This window comes from Nomia melanderi, unplaced genomic scaffold, assembly GCF_051020985.1.
Source record: "Nomia melanderi isolate GNS246 unplaced genomic scaffold, iyNomMela1 scaffold0658, whole genome shotgun sequence".
Lineage (NCBI taxonomy): Eukaryota > Metazoa > Arthropoda > Insecta > Hymenoptera > Halictidae > Nomia > Nomia melanderi.
In genome coordinates this window covers 5,001-12,500 of record NW_027475772.1, presented here as the reverse complement: position 1 = coordinate 12,500, position 7,500 = coordinate 5,001, and the positions used below count along the sequence as shown (strand labels likewise).

General features: G+C 50.2%; 2 non-coding genes across 2 annotated transcripts in view; both read left to right on the top strand.

Moving 5' to 3' along the window:
• The window catches only part of LOC143176605 (small subunit ribosomal RNA), a 1,921-nt gene extending 1,901 nt beyond the window's left edge, over nt 1-20 (top strand). The window contains exon 1 of the ribosomal RNA XR_013001131.1: nt 1-20. This exon is cut by the window's left edge and continues 1,901 nt beyond it. This is a non-coding gene — a ribosomal RNA (small subunit ribosomal RNA).
• A 6,922-nt stretch (nt 21-6,942) lies between these two features.
• On the top strand, nt 6,943-7,097 carry LOC143176602 (5.8S ribosomal RNA). Its single transcript, XR_013001129.1, has one exon. It is a non-coding gene; the product is annotated as a 5.8S ribosomal RNA (ribosomal RNA).
• The last annotated feature ends 403 nt before the right edge of the window (nt 7,098-7,500 follow it).

Here is a 7,500-nt window from a genome sequence, read left to right as displayed (position 1 = left end):
AACCTGCGGAAGGATCATTAACGAGCAAAATACACTACAAGAACTGACCGAAAGAAGGAAACATGAGAAATATAAAGAGTGGAGCGAAAGATAATATAAAAAGGAGCGAAAGATACATACATATATATATATAAGTGTACGAGTTCAATTTCTGCACACACTCGATACACAAGAGAAATAATATTATATATACAGAGGAGGAAGGAGCGATAAACGTGCAACAACGCTTCCTCGTGAAAAATACTTGAACGATCATGCACAGAGAGGTATCTCGATACCTGCTCTGCTGTATGACTAGACGGCTTACGCGCGGAGAGTTCATCTCCCGTCCGTCGGAAATTTCGAACGGCTTACGCGCGGAGAAATACACTTCTCCCGTCCGTCGAAATTTTTTTTTTTTACTTTGAACAAGGCGCATAGAGCCCGCCGAACCACGATTTCCGTGCGTCTTACATCTTTCGACGATGGGACGATCCACGCGAAGAGTTGTTTCGTGCTCGCGCGAGGTGCGATAGCATCGATTCGCTTTTCTGTACGGGGAGAAATAGAACGATGAGTTGACTTATCGGGTCTTCGTTGGAATTACCGTCGCTGGCATTGTAAACTCCAGATGACCTTGTGATTCCTTCGTCGGGCACTGGTAAAGGGTGGCGATGATTCGTTCTATAATAGAAATACCCGTCGTAGCGATTCGGCCGAGACACCCGCCACGAAACACTCTCTCGTCGTGGAATCCCCGCATCGGAGAGTAAAACGCGCGAAGGCTTACTATGAGAGAAGAAATAGTATATGCCGGTGGTTCGCGTGTGTAGGCTCTATACGAAATTGCGATTCAAGAGAGTAGGAAAAGACGCGATGAACCACGATTTCCGTGCGTCTTACGTCTCTCGACGATGGGACGATCCACGCGAAGAGTTGTTACGTGCTCGCGCGAGGTGCGATAGCGTCGATTCGCCTTTCTGTACGGGGAGAAATAGAACGATGAGCTGACTTATCGGGTCTTCGTTGGAATTACCGTCGCTGGCATTGTAAACTCCAGATGACCTTGTGATTCCTTCGTCGGGCACTGGTAAAGGGTGGCGATGATTCGTTCTATAATAGAAATACCCGTCGTAGCGTTTCGGCCTAGTCACCCGCCACGAAACACTCTCTCGTCGTGGAATCCCCGCGTCGGAGAATAAAACGCCGAAGGCTTACTTATGAAACTTACGTCTCTCGACGATGGGACGATCCACGCGAAGAGTTGTTACGTGCACGCGTATGGTGCGATTGCGTCGATTCGCTTTTCTGTACGGGGAGCAATAGAACGTTGAGTTGACTTATCGGGTCTTCGTTGGAATTACCGTCGCTGGCATTGTAAACTCCAGATGACCTTGTGATTCCTTCGTCGGGCACTGGTAAAGGGTGGCGATGATGCGTTCTATAATAGAAATACCCGTCGTAGCGTTTCTTCCGAGTCAACCCGCTCACGAAACACTCTCTCGTCGTGGAATCCCCGCGTCGGAGAGTAAAACGCGAATTCATAGTATGGAAACTTACGTCTCTCGACGATGGGACGATCCACGCGAAGAGTTGTTACGTGCACGCGTATGGTGCGATTGCGTCGATTCGCTTTTCTGTACGGGGAGTAATAGAACGTTGAGTTGACTTATCGGGTCTTCGTTGGAATTACCGTCGCTGGCATTGTAAACTCCAGATGACCTTGTGATTCCTTCGTCGGGCACTGGTAAAGGGTGGCGATGATGCGTTCTATAATAGAAATACCCGTCGTAGCGTTTCTTCCGAGTCAACCCGCTCACGAAACTCTCTCTCGTCGTGGAATCCCCGCGTCGGAGAGTAAAACGCGAATTCATACTATGAAAACTTACGTCTCTCGACGATGGGACGATCCACGCGAAGAGTTGTTTACGTGCACGCGTATGGTGCGATTGCGTCGATTCGCTTTTCTGTACGGGGAGAAATAGAACGTTGAGTTGACTTATCGGGTCTTCGTTGGAATTACCGTCGCTGGCATTGTAAACTCCAGATGACCTTGTGATTCCTTCGTCGGGCACTGGTAAAGGGTGGCGATGATGCGTTCTATAATAGAAATACCCGTCGTAGCGTTTCTTCCGAGTCAACCCGCTCACGAAACTCTCTCTCGTCGTGGAATCCCCGCGTCGGAGAGTAAAACGCGAATTCATACTATGAAAACTTACGTCTCTCGACGATGGGACGATCCACGCGAAGAGTTGTTTACGTGTACGCGTATGGTGCGATTGCGTCGATTCGCTTTTCTGTACGGGGAGAAATAGAACGTTGAGTTGACTTATCGGGTCTTCGTTGGAATTACCGTCGCTGGCATTGTAAACTCCAGATGACCTTGTGATTCCTTCGTCGGGCACTGGTAAAGGGTGGCGATGATGCGTTCTATAATAGAAATACCCGTCGTAGCGTTTCTTCCGAGTCAACCCGCTCACGAAACTCTCTCTCTCGTCGTGGAATCCCCGCGTCGGAGAGTAAAACGCCGAAGGCTTACTATGAAACTTACGTCTCTCGACGATGGGACGATCCACGCGAAGAGTTGTTACGTGCACGCGTATGGTGCGATTGCGTCGATTCGCTTTTCTGTACGGGGAGTAATAGAACGTTGAGTTGACTTATCGGGTCTTCGTTGGAATTACCGTCGCTGGCATTGTAAACTCCAGATGACCTTGTGATTCCTTCGTCGGGCACTGGTAAAGGGTGGCGATGATGCGTTCTATAATAGAAATACCCGTCGTAGCGTTTCTTCCGAGTCAACCCGCTCACGAAACTCTCTCTCGTCGTGGAATCCCCGCGTCGGAGAGTAAAACGCGAATTCATACTATGAAAACTTACGTCTCTCGACGATGGGACGATCCACGCGAAGAGTTGTTTACGTGCACGCGTATGGTGCGATTGCGTCGATTCGCTTTTCTGTACGGGGAGAAATAGAACGTTGAGTTGACTTATCGGGTCTTCGTTGGAATTACCGTCGCTGGCATTGTAAACTCCAGATGACCTTGTGATTCCTTCGTCGGGCACTGGTAAAGGGTGGCGATGATGCGTTCTATAATAGAAATACCCGTCGTAGCGTTTCTTCCGAGTCAACCCGCTCACGAAACTCTCTCTCGTCGTGGAATCCCCGCGTCGGAGAGTAAAACGCGAATTCATACTATGAAAACTTACGTCTCTCGACGATGGGACGATCCACGCGAAGAGTTGTTTACGTGCACGCGTATGGTGCGATTGCGTCGATTCGCTTTTCTGTACGGGGAGAAATAGAACGTTGAGTTGACTTATCGGGTCTTCGTTGGAATTACCGTCGCTGGCATTGTAAACTCCAGATGACCTTGTGATTCCTTCGTCGGGCACTGGTAAAGGGTGGCGATGATGCGTTCTATAATAGAAATACCCGTCGTAGCGTTTCTTCCGAGTCAACCCGCTCACGAAACTCTCTCTCGTCGTGGAATCCCCGCGTCGGAGGGTAAAACGCGATATATAATAGTATATGCCAGTGGTTCGCGCGCGTCGTCTCTGAGATACGCGGTCGACAGAGTTCCGAAAACACGTGATGTGCCACGATTTCCGTGCGTCTTACATCTTTCGACGATGGGACGATCCACGCGAAGAGAACGTTCGTGCTTGCGTGAGGTGCAACAGCGTCGATTCGCTTTTCTGTACGGGGAGAAATAGAACGTTGAGTTGACTTATCGGGTCTTCGTTGGAATTACCGTCGCTGGCATTGTAAACTCCAGATGACCTTGTGATTCCTTCGTCGGGCACTGGTAAAGGGTGGCGATGATTCGTTCTATAATAGTAATACCCGTCGTAGCGTTTCGACCGATGTCACCCGCCACGAATGTCTCTCTCGACGTGGAAACCCCGCGCCGAAGAGTAAACGCGAAGGCTTACCATACGAAAGAAAACGGTATTATACGCCTGTGGTATGTGCGTCTCGGCTCTGTGATACGCGATCGGCAGAGTTACAAAAAAACGTTGATGGGCCACGATTTCCGTGCGTCTTACATCTTTCGACGATGGGACGATCCACGCGAAGAGTAGTTACGTGCTCGCGCGAGGTGCGATAGCGTCGATTCGCTTTTCTGTACGGGGAGAAATAGAACGATGAGTTGACTTATCGGGTCTTCGTTGGAATTACCGTCGCTGGCATTGTAAACTCCAGATGACCTTGTGATTCCTTCGTCGGGCACTGGTAAAGGGTGGCGATGATTCGTTCTATAATAGAAATACCCGTCGTAGCGATTCGGCCGAGACACCCGCCACGAAACTCTCTCTCGTCGTGGAATCCCCATGTCGGAGAGTAAAACGCGAAGGCTAACTATATAAGAAACATATAGTATTATTTATGCCTGTGGTTCTCCGTTTGTCCTACTCTCAGATACGCGACTCGGAGAGTTACGAATAATCGTGATGGACCACGATTTCTGTACGTCTTACATCTTTCGACGATGGGACGATCCACGCGAAGAGATCATTCCTGCTTGCGTGAGGTGCGATAGCGCCGATTCGCTTTTCTGTACGGGGAGAAATAGAACGATGAGTTGACTTATCGGGTCTTCGTTGGAATTACCGTCGCTGGCATTGTAAACTCCAGATGACCTTGTGATTCCTTCGTCGGGCACTGGTAAAGGGTGGCGATGATTCGTTCTATAATAGAAATACCCGTCGTAGCGATTCGGCCGTGTCACCCGCCACGAAAATCTCTCTCGTCGTGGAATCCCCGCGTCGTAGAGTAAACGCGAAGGCTTGCTATAGAAGACTATAGTTTATACGCCTGTGGTTCACCGGTTGCCTGCTCTCCGGGGTACGCGATCGCGCAGGAGTTACGGAAGAACTTGATGGGCCACGATCTCCAAGCGGCTATATCTTTCGACGATGGGACGATTCACGCGAAGAGAACGTTCGTGCATGCGTGAGGTGCGATAGCGTTGATTCGCTTGTCTGTACGGGGAGAAATAGAACGATGAGTTGACTTATCGGGTCTTCGTTGGAATTACCGTCGCTGGCATTGTAAACTCCAGATGACCTTGTGATTCCTTCGTCGGGCACTGGTAAAGGGTGGCGATGATTCGTTCTATAATAGAAATACCCGTCGTAGCGTTTCGACCGATGTCACCCGCCACGAAATTCTCTCTCGTCGTGGAATCCCCGCGTCGGAGAGTAACCGCCGAAGGCTTGCTATAGAAGACTATAGTTTATACGCCTGTGGTTCACCGGTTGCCGGCTCTCCGGGGCACGCGATCGCGCGAAGGTTACGGAGGGACGTGAAGCGCCCGAGCAATGAAACGTCCGCAGGAGGAAACGAGCAACCGCCGAACATTGTTTCGCGACGTTTCCATAATGTATTGTCGTTTCGCTCGCATCCCGCTTCTTTCCCCTAGTTTCCTCGACGCGTAGTTTCGCAGCCTTAGTGGACGAATCATTCTCGATTCGAGGAAAGATATGCAGTGGGGCGTGCAATGAGCCCGCCAGAGACCACGATCTCCAATGCGTCTTTACATCTTTCGACGATGGGATGATCCACGCGAAGAGAACGTTCGTGCTTGCGCGAGGTGCGTTAGCGTCGATTCGCTTTTCTGTACGGGGAGAAATAGAACGATGAGTTGACTTATCGGGTCTTCGTTGGAATTACCGTCGCTGGCATTGTAAACTCCAGATGACCTTGTGATTCCTTCGTCGGGCACTGGTAAAGGGTGGCGATGATTCGTTCTATAATAGAAATACCCGTCGTAGCGATTCGGCCGAGTCACCCGCCACGAAACTGTCTCTCTTTCGTCGTGGAAACCCCGCGTCGGAGAGTAAAACGCGCGAAGGCTGTGACTGTAACATATATATATACAGTATACAATGCCTGTGGTTTTTGCGCGTGTCGGCTCTTCGGTATACGCGATCGGCCAGAGTTACGGAGGGACGGTGAAGCGCACGAGAAATTGAAACGGCCGCACGATTGGAACCGAGCAACCGTCGAACATTGTTTCGCGACGTTTCCATAATGCGTTTTCGTTTCGCTCGCATACCGCTTCTTTTCCCCTAGTCTCTGAGACGCGTTTTCGAGCCGTTCTTCTACTATCGATTCTCGTAGAGAGAAGGGACCGGGTAGTCTGGAAGTGGAACCCGCATCTTGCGTGTACCGTACACGGAATTGAGAGGACCGGCCGTGAAGCTCGTTTTAAAGCCGTGCGTCTGACACCCAACTCTTGCGCGCCAATTTCGCGGCAAGAGATAATATGGGACGAATGACCGGCAAAGAGCCAGCTGTGAAGTCTGTTTTTTTAATCGAATCCGTGGACGTGTGTATGCCGTAGCGTCGCTCGTCGTGTTCGTTCATGGTCGTTCCGAGAGAAAGAACGAAAGCGGTAACGAAGGGACCGGCCGTGAAGCTCGTTTTAAAGCCGCGCGTCTGACACCCAACTCTTGCGCGCCAATTTCGCGGCAAGAGATAACATGGGACGAATGACCGGCAAAGAGCCAGCTGTGAAGTCTTTTTTCATTATTTGCTTTCAATCGATCGATCGGTACGATTCGTGCAACGTTTCGCGCGATGCGACGCGAAAACATGCGCGCAACAATAGATGCGTCTGATCGGAAGAACGCGAGGGTCGACTGCACGCGATGGATTCAGTATCGGGTAGGATACAAAATATATCCCCGTCGTTTCCACGCGTGCGAGTCTTCTGCGTCTTTCGCGGGTTTTTGAATGCACTATACGCCCGGAACGTCGAGAAATATATACATATTACTTGAACGTTTTTCGTCTCGAAAGGCTTCGGTGTCGTCTCCAAGGCGACGCCTGAATCTCCTTCGCGCGCTGGTCGGAGATTCAGGTATCAACTTTTATCTTCTCTTTGAAAGAAGAGAGATATTAGGTCGAACAAATGAGAATAAAATTATATATGTGAAATATAAAATTTATACGATTACCCTGAACGGTGGATCACTTGGCTCGTGGGTCGATGAAGAACGCAGCTAATTGCGCGTCAACGTGTGAACTGCAGGACACATGAACATCGACATTTCGAACGCACATTGCGGTCCACGGATACAATTCCTGGACCACGCCTGGCTGAGGGTCGTTTACGTACCATACACTGCTTGCGTAGCTCTGTCAAATCCCCGCCGTCGTTCACCTCTTCGGATCGAACGTTTTTTTACCGAAGGGCGCAAAGAACGTTTCTGAGTCGGGTTAAGAGAAGGATGCTACGTACGAGCGAACGATGGGTGTCTCGTCGGCGTTTGTCGCGGACACGCGAAAATTCTGTGAATTTCACGGACAGTGTACGTTCTAGTTGTTGCAAAACGATCGGAATCGTTTGTATGGACTCGCGTGAGTGTTCGCGGCGTCGTGCGTCGTTCAATTACGACCGCCCGCGGATACCGCTCCACTGCGATATGGATCTGAGCGACAACTTTTTCGGCTGTTCGTGAGATGAACGGTTTCGTGTGTTTAGAAAAATTTTTTTTCCCGCGCTCCCGACG